The following is an 18,434-nucleotide window of genomic DNA, read 5'->3' as shown; positions in this document are numbered from 1 at the left end:
TACAGCTCGGCATTCAACACCATAGTACCCTCCAAGCTCGTCATCAAGCTCGAGACCCTGGACCTCGACCCCGCCCTGTGCAACTGGGTACTGGACTTCCTGACGGGCCGCCCCCAGGTGGTGAGGGTAGGCAACAACATCTCCTCCCCGCTGATACTCAACACGGGGGCCCCACAAGGGTGCGTTCTGAGCCCTCTCCTGTACTCCCTGTTCACCCACGACTGCGTGGCCACGCACGCCTCCAACTCAATCATCAAGTTTGCGGACGACACAACAGTGGTAGGCTTGATTACCAACAACGACGAGACGGCCTACAGGGAGGAGGTGAGGGCCCTCGGAGTGTGGTGTCAGGAAAATAACCTCACACTCAACATCAACAAAACTAAGGAGATGATTGTGGACTTCAGGAAACAGCAGAGGGAACACCCCCCTATCCACATCGATGGAACAGTAGTGGAGATGGTAGCTAGTTTTAAGTTCCTCGGCATACACATCACAGACAAACTGAATTGGTCCACTCACACTGACAGCGTCGTGAAGAAGGCGCAGCAGCGCCTATTCAACCTCAGGAGGCTGAAGAAATTCGGCTTGTCACCAAAAGCACTCACAAACTTCTACAGATGCACAATCGAGAGCATCCTGGCGGGCTGTATCACCGCCTGGTACGGCAACTGCTCCGCCCTCAACCGTAAGGCTCTCCAGAGGGTAGTGAGGACTGCACAACGCATCACCGGGGGCAAACTACCTGCCCTCCAGGACACCTACACCACCCGTTGTTACAGGAAGGCCATAAAGATCATCAAGGACATCAACCACCGAACCACTGCCTGTTCACAATGCCCGCTATCATCCAGACCAGGCGAGGTCAGTACAGGTGCATCAAAGCTGGGACCGAGAGACTGAAAAACAGCTTCTATCTCAAGGCCATCAGACTGTTAAACAGCCACCACTAACATTGAGTGGCTGCTGCCAACACACTGTCATTGACACTGACCCAACTCCAGCCATTTTAATAATGGGAATTGATGGGAAATGATGTAAATATATCACTATCAGTCAAAACTGTTCGCTGCTGCTCTGGCTCCCCTGGCATCCAGGTGATAAAGTCACTTTAAACAATGCTACCTTATATAATGTTACTTACCCTACATTATTCATCTCATATGCATATGTATATACCTAGGATAGGATGTAATCCTTCTCTTAAAGATTTAGATGCACAGTGGTTGTTCCACTGGATGTCATAAGGTGAATGCACTGCTCATCCTTAAATGTAAATGTAATACATGTATCACTAGCCACTTTAACTATGCCACTTTGTTTACTTTGTCTACACACTCATCTCATATGTATATACTGTACTCGATACCATCTACTGTATGCTTCTCTGTACCATCACTCATTCATATATCCTTATGTACATATTCCGTATCCCCTTACACTGTGTATAAGACAGTAGTTTTGGAATTGTTAGTTAGATTACTTGTTGGTTATCACTGCATTGTCGGAACTAGAAGCACAAGCATTTCGCTACACTCGCATTAACATCTGCTAACCATGTGTATGTGACAAATAAAATTTGATTTGATTTGATTTGGTTTAAGACAGAAGGTTGCTTAAGGCAAAAGCTAGTAGCGTGGTTGGTCGTGGGGTGGATGGGTAAGTGTATAACGTGAATGTCTAGCAACCCATAGGTTGTGTGTTTGAATCTCATCACATCATTTGAGCTAATTAGCAACTTTGCAACTACTTACAACTTTGTATCTACTTTGAAAATACGGAATATGTTATCTAACCCTTCCCCTAAGCCTAACCATAACCCTTAAACATAAGTTCTAAGTTCTAACCTTAACCTCTAATTTAACTCTAATTTAACTCCTAACCTTAACCCTAACCCTAACCTTAACCCCCATTAGCCACCTAGCTAATGTTAGCCACAACAAATTGGAATTCGTAACATAGCATACATTTAGCAAATCGGTAACATATTGTTACCGAATTCAGATTTGTTACACATTGTATGAATTGCAATTCATAACATATCATACGAATTGTAATTCGTAAGATATCATACGAAATGGATGATGGACATCCACAAATGTATACATACCATACGAAACACAACATATGACACCAATTTACATTTTCCAGATTTAAATTTACTATGTTACTTCCAACCCTGAGTCCAGGTTGGCACATGGGGTGCAACTTGCAATCTAATTGTGTCAACAGGGTATTTGCTGTAACAAGCCATGCAATTGGCTTGTAATTTCCATATATTAATGCAGTGTGTCATTTAATCTGTATTGCTCTTAATTAGAATGTATATACTGGCAGCATTATTAGATTAATCACATCAACATGCACGAGTACATTCTATTTTATTAATGACTATAACAAGTCATTGACGCTGGCATATTTTGTTGTTCTATTCTATGGTTAGACATTTGTATTAATTTGTGTAGGCTCAATGTACTTCTAAAAATGAATTAAACTGGATTCCCCCCCACAGATCTACAATACTGAAAATGTATTGAATGCGTGTCTTCACTCCCCAGAGTTAATATTTGGTGGAAGCACCTTTGGCAACCATTACAGCTGTGAATAATTTTTAATAAGATTCTACCAGCTCTTAGGGCAACATATATCCATTGTTTTTGTCAAAATTCTCAAGCTCGGTAAATTTGGTTGTGAATCATTGATGTACAGCAATTTTCAAACCATGTCTCTGATTTTCAAGAATATTTAAGTCAGGACTAAGACTAGACCATTCAGGAACATGCAATACCTGGAAAGCCATTTTGGTGTGTCTTTGGCATAACATTTTGTGAAATTGTCCCGCTGAAAATTAAGACTCACTAATCACTGGGTAAGGTACTCAGAAGTTTGAGGTGGATTTTCCTATAACTTGTTACCTGGGCTTTGCTTCTTTCGTATTTATTTTGATCCTGACAAACTCCACAGTCCCTGCTGGTAACAAGCATACTCATAACATGATGCTGCCACCACAATACTTAAAAATACAGAGGGTTTCACACTGTGTCTTGTTGGATTAGATTTGACAGAAGGAATACTGCAAGACAATACGGCAAAGACATTAACTATTTGGCCTGAGTTAAAATATGTCGTTTTTAACTCAGGCCAAAAAGAAAATGTCTTGCCGTGTTGTCTCACAGTATTACTTGACGACCTTGTTGCAAACAGAGAGGATGATTCAGTGTCTATTTTTAAAACACAAGCTTCCTTCTTTTAACTTTGTCACGCAGACAAGTAATGTTGAGTGAATGCAATATTGTTGATCCTCTGTATTGTCAATTATTGTGGTGAGAGCATCATGTTCTGGGTAGTCTCCTTAAAACCTAACCCTGCTATAGTTTTTTTTTCAGCGGGACAATTACTCAAATTGTAATGCCAAAGACACAGCAGAATGGTTTTCCAATAGTTCCTGAGTGGTCTTGTCTCAGTCCTGACTTAAATCTGCTTGAAAATCAGTGACAAGGTTTGAATACAGCTGTCTATCAATAATTTCCAACCAAATTTACTTGGTTTGAGTAATTTTTACAAAAACAATGTATACATGTTGCCCTAAGAGTTGTGCAAGTTTGGTAGAATCCTACAACAAAATATTACCAGCTGTAATGGCTGCCAAAGTATTAACTCTGGGGTGTGAAGACATCCGCAATCAATACATTTTCATTCATTTTCTATCATTTGTCTTTCACCTTGGAAATATGGAGTAGGTTGTGTATATCGGTAGGGGAAAAAATCTAATATGATCACTTTTTAGATTTAATTTGAAGGCAGCGAAATGTGAAGTCTGTGCAAAAGGTTTGTGGACTTTCACTAGTAACTGTATATTTTCTGGTCAGAATGTTTGTGTCTTGCAATACTACAGTAGAGGCAACAGTCTGATCATTCTTTTTGCCATTATCAGCATAGTGCAGCCTGGAAAATGACTCTAACGCTGCATAACATTGTAAAATGATAGGAGGAGAGTCAAATAAAATAACTGCAATCCGCACAATCAATTTTTTTCTCTCCAATTTGTTCCCATTCAGCTACAGTGCAGGCTGTTAAATTGGGCCTTGCTGCTCTGGAATGAAGGAAAGAGGCTTCCTGGGGTTTCTGTTATTTAATGATACCTTTAGCTTATGTTTACCCCTCTGCAGAATTTGCCCCCTTTTTGATACATTGAAACCATCTCCTGATATATTGGCTCTTTATAGCCTAATACTTTTTTACTTTTCAGGTTACAGTAACAATGAAAAAAGGATTCCTTATTTTTGGTGCACTTTCAAAATGTATAGGCTACTCTGTCTCAACTTTACAAACAGTGGGATTTGCTACAATCCATGACATGTGGGGAAATGTTGACTGAGAGAAAATGGGAATAGATGGGGTCATCTTTTGTGGTTTATCCTCAGATTGCAGTCTAAAATTTTCGCCCGTGTTTTTCTCCGAAGGGAAAATGCTTGGATGAACTATATCATGTAGTTATAGTCTTACAGAATGATACTATATGGTTTAAAGACTGCAGTCCTTTGACACACATTGATAAGCTACAATTATTTTACGAATAAAAGTGTCCCAGAGCTTCCTTTGAGTGAGGAGCAACAGAAATGCTATAAAATATTTTTCTGGAAGAAATTGCAATGTCATCATCTAGCCCAGCTCTTTTCTCAGATTCTTTAACCCTTAGCACCAGAAACCTGCTGAGTAAATGAGCACTATTGTCCTGTGGAATGCAAATGTAATATTTGGTACGTACTGTACGTTGAATTACACACCAGATGTTCACTTCCAAAAAATGACCAAGGTGTACATGAATGTGAGAATTCATATTCAATGTGTTTTAATGTGTGTAGGTGTGTGCGCGTGCCATAGAGGGATTGCACTTTATGATGAATTTCCCCATCCTGCCTAAAAGGCCCCTCTTCAGTTGTAAGACAATTTTGCACCGTCTGCCGGGCATCGGAGAGAGAGGGATAAGCGGAGGAGCCTTGGGTCGGGAGCGATTGAATTGCAGAACAGAAGAGAGGATGAGATGGAATGCATGAGGGAGAGGAGGCAGGGGGTGTAATTGTAGTTTAAATGTGTGTTTTTGTCAGAGATGGAGGTAATGGGTTATAAAATGCCTCTAGGGACCTGTGGGAGAACGCCTGCAGATGTTGTGAAGAGCATCTCGGTCTGTCTGTGTCTCCTCTGCCACCCAGGAGGAGACAAATAGGAGCACGATGGGAGGCTGCTGTAAATACAGACCTGGAGTCCCTGCTTCATGTTTAAAAAGTGCCTTTCTAACCCCATCTATGGGGCTGGGTGAATACCTCATCATATGCTCTGAGCCTACCTAGCTAGTCTCAGCACAACCCCATGATGCCACTTGGAAAACTGCTGATGATGTTTCTTAATGACTACAATGGCTAATGTTTATGAGTAGAATTACAGCAGAATTGGAAAACACCAGTGGCGGAAAAAGTAACTAATTGCCATAATTGAGTAAAAGTTCAGATGTCTTAACAGACAATGACTCAAGTAAAAGTCACCCAGTAAAATACAACTTGAGTAAAAGTCTACAAGTATTTGGTTTTAAATATACTTAAGTATCAAAAGTATATGTAATTGCTCAAATATACTTAAGTATCAAACAGACAGCACCGTTTAAAAATATATATATTATTTTTAATTTAGAGATAGCCTGGGGCACACTCCAACAGTCAAACATAATTTACAAACAAAGCATGTGTCTTTAGTGAGTCAGCCAGATCAGAGGCAGTAGAGATGACCAGGGATGTTATCTTGATAAGTGAGTGAATTGGCCCATTTTCCTGTCCTGCTTTTGGGTGTCAAGGAAATGTATGGAGGAAAAAGTACATTATTTTCTTTAGGAATGTAGTGAAGTAAAAGTAAAAGTTGTCAAAAATATCAATCGTAAAGTATAGATACTCCAATAAACGACTTAAGTAGAACTTTAATGTATTTTAAGTACTTTACACCACTGGAAAACACTTTAGTTCATTGAAGGCCTCTTTGGTCAATGAGTCAAAAACAATCCTCTTGGGCCTCCTGAGTGGTACATCGGTCTACGAGTACTACAGACCCAGGTTCAATCCCAGGTTGTATCACAACCGGCCGTGATCAGTAGTCCCATAGGGCGGCGCACAATTGGCCCAACATCGATCTGGGCTAGGGAGGGTTTGGCCTGGTGGGCTTTACTTGGCTCATCGCGATCTGTTGACTCCTTGTGGTGGGCCGGGCACCTGCAGGCTGAACGTCTGTTGAACGATGTTTCAATGTTTTTGGCTGGCTTTCGGGTTAAGCGGGCAGGTGTTAAGAAGCGCAATTTGGTGGGTCATGTTCCTTTGGCCACCTTTCCTTCCAGTTCTCTGCTGCCAATGACTGGAACGAATTGCAAAAATCTTTGAAGCTGGAGACTCATAGCTCCCTCTCTAACTTTAAGCATCAGCTGTCAGAGCAGCTTACCGATCACTGTACCTGTACACAGCCAATCTGTAAATAGCACACCCAACTACCTCATCCCCATATTATTAATTACCCTCTTGCTCTTTTGCACCCCAGTATCTATACTTGCACATTCATCACCTGCACATCTATCACTCCAGTACTAATGCTAATTTGTAATTATTTTCACCTATATGGCCTACTTATTGCCTTACCTCCCTACTCTTCTACATTTGCACACACTGTACATAGATCTGTCTATTTCTCTTTTCCTTTGTGTTATTGACTGTAGTATTTTTTTAGGTGTAACTCTGTGTTGTTGTTTTTGTCACACTGCTTTGCTTTATCTTGGCCAGGTCGCAGTTGTAAATGAGAACGTGTTCTCAACTGGCCTACCTGATTAAATAAAGATGAATTAAATGACAAATTTAAAAAATGTTTTGGCGTGTCATGTTGGGGAGAAAAACAGGGTAAAATACAGCTGTCTGTTGGATACTGCACAAATATTGGGAAATATTGTTCGGTTTGTAGCTAGCATATTTGGTGGTCTCCCCTCTTTGGTGTAATTAGCCATTCATCCTTTTATGGTCTGAGGTTATAACCTCAATTTAGCAAAAGAGTTCCCCACAGAAAACCACATTTTCATCTCTTCAGAATTTGAGATTATAGAACAATGGATGAAAGCACTTCTGTACTGTAGGTCTATGAATACATATTTTCTGGGTAGTATCCCAAAGTGACTGAATTGGAGTAAGCAGGAGTACAGTTTTCCTTTATAACTTTGGGGACAGTTCATTGGGCTGGGTGACCGTGCATTGTCTGCCCTTCAAAAGAAAACAAATAAGGCTGCAGCTCCCCACTGTGAGCTCGAGTCATTTGTTCCACTTGTCCGGCTGATGGATTCTGTTTGATAAAATCTGGCTTTTTTTTTAGCCGCTCTCTAATTACTGAAGAAGAAAAAATATACATATTTCAGCAATTTTTTTGGTCTTCACAGGCGGTGCGTCCGCACTGAGGCACTATTGAGGTCTCTCGGTGTGAGTGGAAGCGGGCCGGGAGACACCCAGCTGGGAAGTCTGAAGCTCTAATAGCAGAATCGGATTAGAGGACTCCCCCGGCGTGTCCGGCTCACTCGTGTGTGAAGGCTCTGACCATCATCAATATTGAGGTGCTTGCGCGGGGGTGATCCATCAGCAAATCCGATTGCACACCCAGAATTCTGAGGTACTGGCAGAAAGCCGGGATGGGCTTTTCTTCCCCTTTGACATTATTCCGGGAGAGTATCCATTAATGTAATCTAGCACGCAGAGGCAATCATGCAGCCTTCCAGCCCCAGGCAGGTTACTCTGAGGAGAAAGTGCAACTTTAGCACTTAATCATCTCACCCATACAGACCATACCAGTCTATATGATCGTTCTCCCAACAATATGTTACCACATTCCCCATCGGGTGCACTGTTGTAATCTCCAGCTCATCTTAGGGCTTCTGACCCTCCATTTGCCCTCTCTCATTTAAAGTACCAGCAACCAATGCACCGGCTGATTTCAAACAAATTATGCACCCGATGAAACCTTGCCATATACTGTAAATTAAGTTATGCCATTAAGAAAATAGCTGAGTAAGGTGTGATGTTATACAGTACCTTCTGCAGAATTTACATTTACACACAGAAATCTAATTGAGTGCTGAGCATTTTCAGTCGAAAACCATTGCATTATGGGTACCAAAGAAAATGAAACACCTAGCAGTGTACAAAATACTATATGTTTGCCAAAAACATTTGGCTATGGTAATCCCTAGAGGAACAGTTAATGACAGTGACCTGCTGGTCTGAAAAGATAGGAAGATGGATATACTGTATTGTTGCATCCCCATGTGGTGTGGTCTGAGAGTGGCCCTGTTCCCAACTAAGTGTACCACGCCCTCCAGCCTGCTACATTATGATAGCAAGGAGAGGGACCAGACAAGTACTAGAGGCAGTGTTGTGTGCCTGGTGAGGTCATGAATAGTGAGGTGTGTATTATCATGTGATTGATTCACTGCATGCATGGCTCCAGGGGAAGACGCAGTGAGAGGTCAAACAAGACTGTTCCAAATAGACCAGTCTGAATCAGCCTTAGGGGGCCTAACCGGTTAGACAAGGGCCTTTTGCTGAGAGTGGCTTTGGTTTACTGTGGTTGGGCTGGACAACCGCATGTTTTATTCACTTGCCTTAGAAGGTGATAAATGCTGGACCCTAATATTCAAGACTACCAGTATGCGTGCCCACTTTCTTAGTCTTTCTAATCTCATGACCAGAGTCTAAGGACAAGTCAGTAACATTAATTAGTTAACAAGGCATTCACACTAAGGTACTTATATATGTTGCAAGGCAATTATTATCGAACAAGTTCTTATAAATCAATAAACTCAGCAAAAAAAGAAACAGCCCTTTTTCAGGACCCTGTCTTACAAAGATAATTCGTAAAAATCCAAATAACTTCACAGATCTTCATTGTAAAGGGTTTAAACACTGTTTCCCAGGCTTGTTCAATGAACCAATAACAATTAATGAACATGCACCTGTGGAACGGTCATTAAAACACTAACAGCTTACAGACGGTAGGCAATTAAGGTCACAGTTATGAAAACTTAGGACACTATAAAGAGGCCTTTCTACAGAAACCAAAAAAAAGATGCCCAAGGTCACTGCTCATCTGCGTGATCGTGCCTTACGCATGCTGCAAAAAGGCATGAGGACTGCAGGTGTGGCCAGGGCAATAAATTGCAATATCCATACTGTGAGACACCTAAGACAATGCTACAGGGAGACAGTACAGACAGCTGATCGTCCTCACAGTGGCAGACCACGTGTAAGACTGCCTGCAATAGGCTGAGAAAGGCTGGACTGAGGGCTTGTAGGCCTGTTGTAAGGCAGGTCCTCACCAGACATCACTGGCAACAACGTTGCCTATGGGCACAACCCACCATCGCTGGACCAGACAGGACTGGCAAAAAAGTGCTCTTCACTGACAAGTTGCAGTTTTGTCTCACGAGGGGTGATGGTTGTATTCGCGTTTATCGTCGAAGGAATGAGCGTTACACTGAGGCCTGTACTCTGGAGCGGGATCGATTTGGAGGTGGAGGGTCCATCATGGTCTGGGAGGTGTGTCACAGCATCATCGGACTGAGCTTGTTGTCATTGCATGCAATCTCAATGCTGTGCGTTACAGGGAAAACATCCTCCTCCCTCATGTGGTACCCTTACTGCAGGCTCGTCCTGACATGACCCTCCAGCATGACAATGCCACCAGCCATACTGCTCGTTCTGTGTGTGATTTCCTGCAAGACAGGAATGTCAGTGTTCTGCCATGGCCAGCGAAGAGCCCGGATCTCAATCCCATTGAGCACGTCTGGGACCTGTTGGATCGGAGGGTGAGGGCTGGGGCCATTCCCCCCCAGAAATCTCCAGGAACTTGCAGCTGCCTTGGTGGAAGAGTGGGGTAACATCTCACGGCAAGAACTGGAAAACCTGGTGGAGTCCATGAGGAGGAGATGCACTGCAGTACCTAATGCAGCTGGTGGCCACACCAGATACTGATTGTTACTTTTGATTTTGACCACCCTTTGTTCAGTGACACATTCTTCCATTTCTGTTAGTCACATGTCTGTGGAACTTGTTCAGTTTATGTCTCAGCTGTTGAATCTTGTTATGTTCATACAAATATTTACACATGTTAAGTTAATATCCAATTTGACTTAATATAGGCAGTATAAGCAGACAACCTAGTGAACTTACAATTCTGCTGAAAGTCCATCCTATTATGCATATGAAAACAACAGTAGGTGTTTTGGGGATTGGACCCATGTGGCCTCTTGTACATTTGCTTGTGCATAACCCCAACCAATACAAACATATACATATTTGGCTTCTTTCTTTAACAAGAAAATTAAAGTGTGCACATATCATTTGAGATGTGAGAGGAAAAGTACTAAAGGACATGGATGTGTACATGTTTTTTTCTCTTATTGTCTCTGAATTAAATGTTGGAACATTTAAATAATTTCTCATGGTGAGTGTGTCTAATGGCTAATCCACAAAATGTTCCCCTGAAAATACATCTCAATAACGCCCTAAAGTGCCTAAATGTATGTAGCTCATGCTATTGAGCAGTAATTCATTTAGCATCTATTCACTGTATACACATTCCCTGTCACTGTTCCATTTCAGCAAAATATTTATCTAAAAAGCCAAACCCCACTGAGATATTTGCATACCTAAAAACAGGGAATTTTCAGAAGCATAACGTACAGTCATTACTTAGTGTTCCTGCAAACATTAATCCTTCAATATGGAGATTTTCTTTCATGCAGACTAGTAACGTTAATTTAGCTAAATGTCATTCCGTTGACATCATGACAGCTCAGTGTGTGTGTGTGTGTGTGTGTGTGTGTGTGTGTGTGTGTGTGTGTGTGTGTGTGTGTGTGTGTGTGTGTGTGTGTGTGTGTGTGTGTGTGTGTGTGTGTGTGTGTGTGTGTGTGTGTGTGTGTGTGTGTGTGTGTGTGTGTGTGTGTGTGTGTGTACATGCGTGAGCATGTGTCATCAGTGCCTCCGAACAACATTAAAGTGGCTAAAACACCTGTTTCTGGTAGTTTTACTCATTTGTTTTTTACTAAGATGTCTGAGAGCATCTCACTTTCTCCTCAACCCTTAGTGTTGATCCCTGGAATATTATGGCACATGGGAAGTGAATCCTACAATGACACAAGCCTTTGTTTTTTTTAAACCCAGAAACAGGGTGTCTGCTGTGGAGCTTCTTGGAATACTAATGAAGGTGCGTAGTGAGTCAAAGTCACTGACCTGAGGTGGCGAGACACAGGAGCAGCAGGGGCTGGGGACGGGACCATCGTCTGCCTGCCTGCTTGCATTGTAGACAGAGGAAATGTCACGGAGTATCTCCTCCCTCACTCCTCTCCCTCATCAACTCAGCCTAATCACAATGCACACACACATCACATCCCAACACTGAGTGGGAGTGTGTGGAGGCAGACATGATGGTGAAATATACACTCCAATGCTCTCCAATACACACTCCGATATAGTACACGTGAAGTGACACTTACAAAATCAATATGAAAACCCACTTTGATACATCTTGAATAAATCTTTACATCAGAATTGAGACGGAACACCTGTCTGCTTGACATATCCTAGCCACACTGTTGGTTGGTGTGTGTGTGTGTGTGTGTGGTAATTAAGTGTTCAGTCTCAGAAGCAGCCACCACACAGGGGAGCAGTGCTGAAGCCTCCTCAGTGGCACTCAGTGGAAAGAGGAGATTTGAACAGCATCTGGAGCTCTGTACTGAGATCATATTTTCTCTCTGTCAGACTGTGTTTCTCCCTCCCTTACTCCCTCCATCGCCCCTCCTCTCTCTTAGCTCTTTCTTCATCCCCTCTTGCCCTCTCTCCAACTTTTCTCATTTTATTTAACTCTTTCCCTCTCATTTTCTTTCTCTCCCTTTTTTCTTTCTCCCTCTCTTCATTTGTCTTTCTTGAACTCTCTTCTCTTCCATTTTCACAATGGGTAAGGTGGGGTGCCAATAAATAAAGGACTGTGAATTATTGGCTCCTCTCCTCTCTCTCTCTGGTCGCTCAGCCTCTTCCCTCTCTATGGGCCTGATCAGTGTTGGGCTGTCAGCCGATTAATGTAGCAGTCTATGGACTCCACGGCTTAGTAAAACAAAGCCTATTCACTGCCACAGATATGAGGCCAGACATTCATTTGCAGCAGGGAGAGAATAAATTACCCAGTGGAATGAAACTCTCTTCCCCATTGATTCATTTTATATTTGAGATGATAAGGCAATCTCTTCTCTTTTCTTTTCTTTTCACATACAGATTTTTCTTTATGGATTATAGTCCAAATACATAGACCCCCTGTGAGCAATGCAAATTCTCCCCCTTCCCCAAAATCAGCAGTAGTCTGTCTTTTTTATCATCTATGAATCACGTGCAATGATTCACATTGAACTTGTCGAAGAGAAGAATTTCATGGTTAGGATGGAAGGAAATGTCTGGGCAGGGATTCAAATGATGTTGTCCATGATGGCAGCTATGGTGAAAGAAAATATGTTTTCAACTTTTCTGATTATGTATGCCTACTGTTGAGCCATCAAACTCAACGTTGCTCACAAAATGCATGCATTTATTTTGATGCTTTCTATGAACACATCGTTGAAAAAAGTTACCTGTTGATTTAGTTGTAACATTGAGTGCCGTAAAGTCAGATGTGTTGCATTATGGTGTTGTATTGTACCTAAACTAAATGTTCTCTCACAAGAGCAGTCATTTACATTAGCAAAGGGACAGAGAGGGAACACCTAGTCACATTATTGGCACCAAACTTGACTGGATGAGATTCTTAGGAAGAACAACATTGCCATCTATCATCCTGAAAGGGAATAACATGCTTTATCAACAGGATGGTATTTGAGGATAGGCTACACCCGGGGTATTTAACCCTGGTCCTGGAATGCCGCAGCCACTTGTTTTGGATTTAACCGACCTGGAAGACCAGGTGTGTTGAATTTAGGCTGAACTGATCAATTAGTTCAGTTGGTAAGCTGTGGTGCCTAGTTGGAACAAAATCCTGCAGTACCTTGCAGCACTCCAGGAACAGGGTTGCCTACCCCTGGGCTACACATGGTTAATGGGAGGAAAAACAGCAGGCATAATCACTGATCGGCTGTATTACTCCAATAATCAGGCAACAATGGGCATAAGGAGAACTATGCAGGTTCTGACACCTTAGTCTCACTGCTCTATCTCATGTCAGAGTTTAGACAGTCAATCAAAACACATCAGGGCTAATCAGACAGACAGGGGACTAAATATTAGGACCCTAAACAGGAGATAGCTCATCTAGAATGCTCCCTAGTTGTCTCTCCGTGACTGCCGTTCTGCTCTGACTGTCCTACTGTGACACTTACCATGCACATAATAATACAACCATGGCCTTGGCTATGTGTAGCAGTGCTGAGATGTATTCTTATGGCCTGCATTGAGCAGACATATCTGAGGTGGTAAATTTACATGGGATGCGGTGGCGCTTCCATGAAGTGGAATAATAATCCTTTGCTATGTGCCCCACTGGTGCCTGCCATGAATCTTATGTACATTCTGCAGGCTAATATGGTGGCAGTGCATCACAAAGACAGAGGGGCCAGACTCAGTAATATATTACGACGATAATGTAAAACACCCCTTGTGGTGCAAGTAATTGCACATGTGTCTGACATGGCTGTGTGTTAGTTCAGCTAGCGCATGGCCTCCATAGCCCACCTGACTCAAATCTGGCATATTCTCTCTCTAAAACACACACGCATGTACACACACACACACACACACACACACACACACACACACACACACACACACACACACACACACACACACACACACACACACACACACACACACACACACACACACACACACACACACACACACACACACACACACACACACACACACACACACACACACAGGAGGGAGGGAGGGAGGTTTTTATTTTAAACATAATTTAATGCATAATGTCACATATCTGGATGTTTCCTGGCCTCGCTGTTCTCTGATGAATCCTAATTTCACATTCAGATTGGTTTATTTCAGAGGCGCAGCAGCAAATCATGCCCCTAATTAATCGGAATGATGCATCGATTCAAACTACCTTCCTCCCTTCCTCTCCAATCTGCTGTGGCTCACGAGGATTACATGTGGAAATAACAACAATGCCATTTGAGGTGAGGGGCCAGTAAACCCAGATGAGGCATTTTATTACACATAAAATTGCTGTTCAGCATCATTTTTGCTTTCAATGTTTTACTGTGTGAGGTGTGTAGGGTCATGTTTGAGTGTATGTGTATCCGTTTGTGTGTGCCTGTGAGTGTAGGTGCATGTCCAAAGCACAATCTAACAATCTAATTGAGCTGGGTTAGGATTTTCAGGAGCAAGTAGATATTCTCAAAATCCAATTGGTTTACCATTACAGGAATAATCAGGTAGTCTGCATTCACATTCACAGTACCAAACTGTCTTCCTCAAACTAACCATTTGCAAAATGCAAACACATTCCGATAACAAAAAGAAACACTCAGCAAATGACAAGCTTTTTAGCTTCTATTCACCGAGTACACTGAATACACAGAGCTCTCCTCTCTCTCGTTCTCTTTCCCTCTATCTTTCTCCCCTCCCTCTCTCCCTCCTAACATACCCTGACAGCTGGAGATGAAATAGAAATTTCTATATCAAACACCTACACAAAGGAGAGCTGACCTTTGATCAGATGAGCGTTTGAGGTTGTGACATGAAATTTGCATCAGAGTTGCTGGTGTGCGGATGCCACTGTGAGTGGCTAATGCTTCACCCTGTCAGGGAGCCGCAGAGGTCAGGGGCCTTTTAGGAAATAACAAGCACTCTAAACCCAGAACAGGGTGCAACACTGCCACTAGTGGTGTTAAACAGACAGAGGAAAACACATTAGGCTGCATTCAATCAAACATGGATTACGGAATAATACAAAAAATATTAAGCCACTTGCTGCAATAATGATCATGTGGATTCATGTACACAACTGACTAATGTTTACAAGAGGGAAATTGCAGTAATGGAATTTATTGCCTATAAGAGACATACCAGTACAAGCCCTGGCTGATGTAAAGAGCTACCAGTCATTAAATTGAAGGGTAGTGTATGATGCCCAGTCTGGGAACTGTACCTTTCAGTTATTGGTTGTTTGGATATTAGAAAGGTTAACTAAGATAAATCGAATCCGTGTGGTTGTGATGTCGAGTTTTAGAGGACATATGGCACGATCCATCTGAACGGTGTCTATTGATCTGTGGACGGATCAGTAGAACTGAGAGCTGCTGAATTATTCAGCTTGGCACGTCATTTTTCAAGCCTGCTCCTGTATGAGCCCCAAAATAAACCTGTCACACTCACTGACTATCCTTCATCTCGCCATCAGCACACAGCCTCATTCATTAACCCCAACCATGTGAGGAGAGGAGAGCATGTTGGGTGTCAGCCAATCATTTGAAACAGGCTGTTGTATTGATGTCCTTATTTCATCATTTTGAATTGATATCAAATCAAATCAAATTGTATTAGCCACATGCTCCGAATACAACAGGTGTAGACCTTACAGTGGAATGCTTACTTACGTTGAGTGTGATATGTTAAGAGTATGTACAGGGTAGAAGTGTCGAGAAGTTACTCCTTGAGGTCATTTTAAGGTCTCAGTGAGTGCGTTGGACTACTGTTTATTCTATTCTGCTAGCCCATTTTGGATCATTGATCGTGTCCAGTGTGTGACTCCATTTCATCAGTCAAATAGGAAACACTGGCCATTTGTTATGCAGAACCAATAGAGGTCACCAAGGAGTCCTTCACAAGTTCACAGTCACCTCACACATGAAACTTTACCAGCGGCTTTACTGTAAACTTCAATGCTCTTTTAATAATGACTCAGCCATTTTCAAACAAGAATGACATCTACTATGATTGCCGGGTGGCTTATGGCACTTTAACAGTATAATAAAGTCACTTTCTCAGCACAGCAATACAGTAATCATTCTCCCCAGTTCAGATACTTTCTCCTAAATGGAAAGAAGTGAGAGTTCAACTAAGAACCTGTCTCTTCTCTGATTGAGTGTTCTTTATCCATCTGAATAATGCTTTACTGCAATAAAATCGTCAGAGGTATAGCATGACCTCATGCCATATTTCCTGAAACATGGATGAGGTAACTGCTGAGCACGCACTCCTTTTTGTAAGACTCGGGAGTTCTTGGCCCTGATCAATATTTTTGTTCGCCAGAATTATCTCACCATTACACTCATTAATTACACTTTCAAGGATTTTTACAGTATTGTTTGCAGCTGTCCAATCTGAGAGGGACTCTGGGGGGCTGCTGAGGAGGGATGGAGGAGGAGGAGGAAAGCCTGATTAATAAGTTGTCTGTCTGTCTGAGGAAGGCTGCCACTAGCTGGGGGGAAAGGCAGCATCCAGTCATCTAAGAGGCATGTGAGAGGGAGACAAATGAGGCCTCAGCTCTGGCTGGATTGATAAGTTCCTCTGACTATCCAAATGTAGAGAGTGCCATTCGCTTCTAACATGCCAACCTCACCAGCCACATTGTGTGTGCGAGCGTTGCAAAATAAATGTACACATACATGTTATTCAATCATTTCACCCACACCACTTGTGCGCGTGAACGAGCGTCTGCTTAGCCAAGTGCAAAAAAAGAACTTGGTTCTACTTTAATTGAGATGCTCCACACACTGCAAGTCCCCCTCCTTATTGGATATCAGGAAGATACAAACCCATGTGGATGTTTGAAAGACAAACTAGGAGATATTCATTAAAGATAACAAAAAACAAACTAGGTTTCCCTTTTTGTCTGTGGATGAATCGTCAGAGTACAGAAACACACGATTCTGTATGACTCCTCGTCAAAATTCTAGGAAGAGCCAGTTAAAAAGAGGACTGTGTGTATGTCAGGTCAAATAACAACCCAGGTGTTCATCTCCCAGGACAAACTGCTAGCTAAATGTCCATGAATGTTTCATGTGCGCTTCAACCTGACAGAAATGAATATCAATGATTCACAGTTGATTTTGGTATTTGAACCTGTGTGTCATGATCACGTCTGGTGGGGATAGACACCAGACAAGCGAGCGACGCACTCTGCAGTTACCTCGTTTCAGGAAATATGGTATGAGCTCATGTTGATTTTGTCTCCTGCACCAGATGCAATCATGACATGCAGATGAACTTCTTCTTTTTTTATTACAAGGAGTCATACAAAATCATGTGTAAATCATGTGTTTCTCTACTCTGAAGATGAATCCACAGCTAAAAAGGGAAACCCAGTAATATTTGAGTTAGTTATCTTCAATGAATCTCTCCTAGTTTGTCTTTCAAGCATCCGCTTGGGTTTGTATCTTCCTGATAGCCAATAAGGAGGGGACGTGCAGTGTGTGTTCAATTAAAATAGAACTAAGTTATTTTTTTAGCGCTTGGCACCTCAGACGCTCGTTCACGTGCGCAAACGGTGTGGGTGAAATGATTAATGGTTGTGCACTCAAGGTGGCCGGTGAGGTTTGCATGTTGCAGGGTTCTTCCATGCACGAATAATATATGGATTTGGGAAATTGAGTGAGAAGCTCACTTGGATGAACGCCCAAATATAGAGAGCCAATAATTAAACATAGTGATAGAGACATAAAAAACAGTGAGGGGGTTGAAAAATACACACATAGTATATGCCATACCTATGGCAGGCTATGAGGTTCAGTCGCTTGGAAATATACAGAGCTGATGCACAAAGCGTGCCCAGTCCAGCACACTCTAGAAATTCCGATGTTAAACTGTTCAATGATCTGCTCAAACAGCTGTCTCCGTTCCTGCCCCTACAGCTCACAGCATCCCCTTCCCACGGCGTCAACACCTGGCTGGGGCACAAGAGTGACCTCACCACAATGTACAATGCAACTGTCTGTCATCGAGTTAGATGCAGAAGGCTTTGAGGTAAATCCACTAGGGGAAGAAACGTGTAATTAGTAGATTTGGTTTTGGATGAAGAGCCTTGTATAATGAATTACAGTGTCCAATGAATATAAATATGACAGTTGCCTGAAACATATTTTACAGGGATGGCTGGCTCATTTGTCAGATTCTAGTATCTTCTCAACACCCAACACTTTTATTGTCGTCTTCACAATACCTCACAAACCACACATTGACTGGTACAATGCTTTAAAGAAAAATATATTACAAGCAAGTTACGGCACACTGATGCCATCTACTGGTTTTTGTTTTGTATGGTTTTGTATGGTTTTGTATGGTTCTGTATGATTTTGTATGGTTTTGTATGATTTTGTATGGTTTTGAAAGGTTTTGTATGGTTTTGAAAGGTTTTGTATTGTTTTG

Source organism: Oncorhynchus gorbuscha, linkage group LG03 (genome assembly GCF_021184085.1).
Source record: "Oncorhynchus gorbuscha isolate QuinsamMale2020 ecotype Even-year linkage group LG03, OgorEven_v1.0, whole genome shotgun sequence".
In the NCBI taxonomy this organism is placed as follows: Eukaryota; Metazoa; Chordata; class Actinopteri; order Salmoniformes; family Salmonidae; genus Oncorhynchus; species Oncorhynchus gorbuscha.
This window is presented reverse-complemented; position numbering follows the sequence as displayed.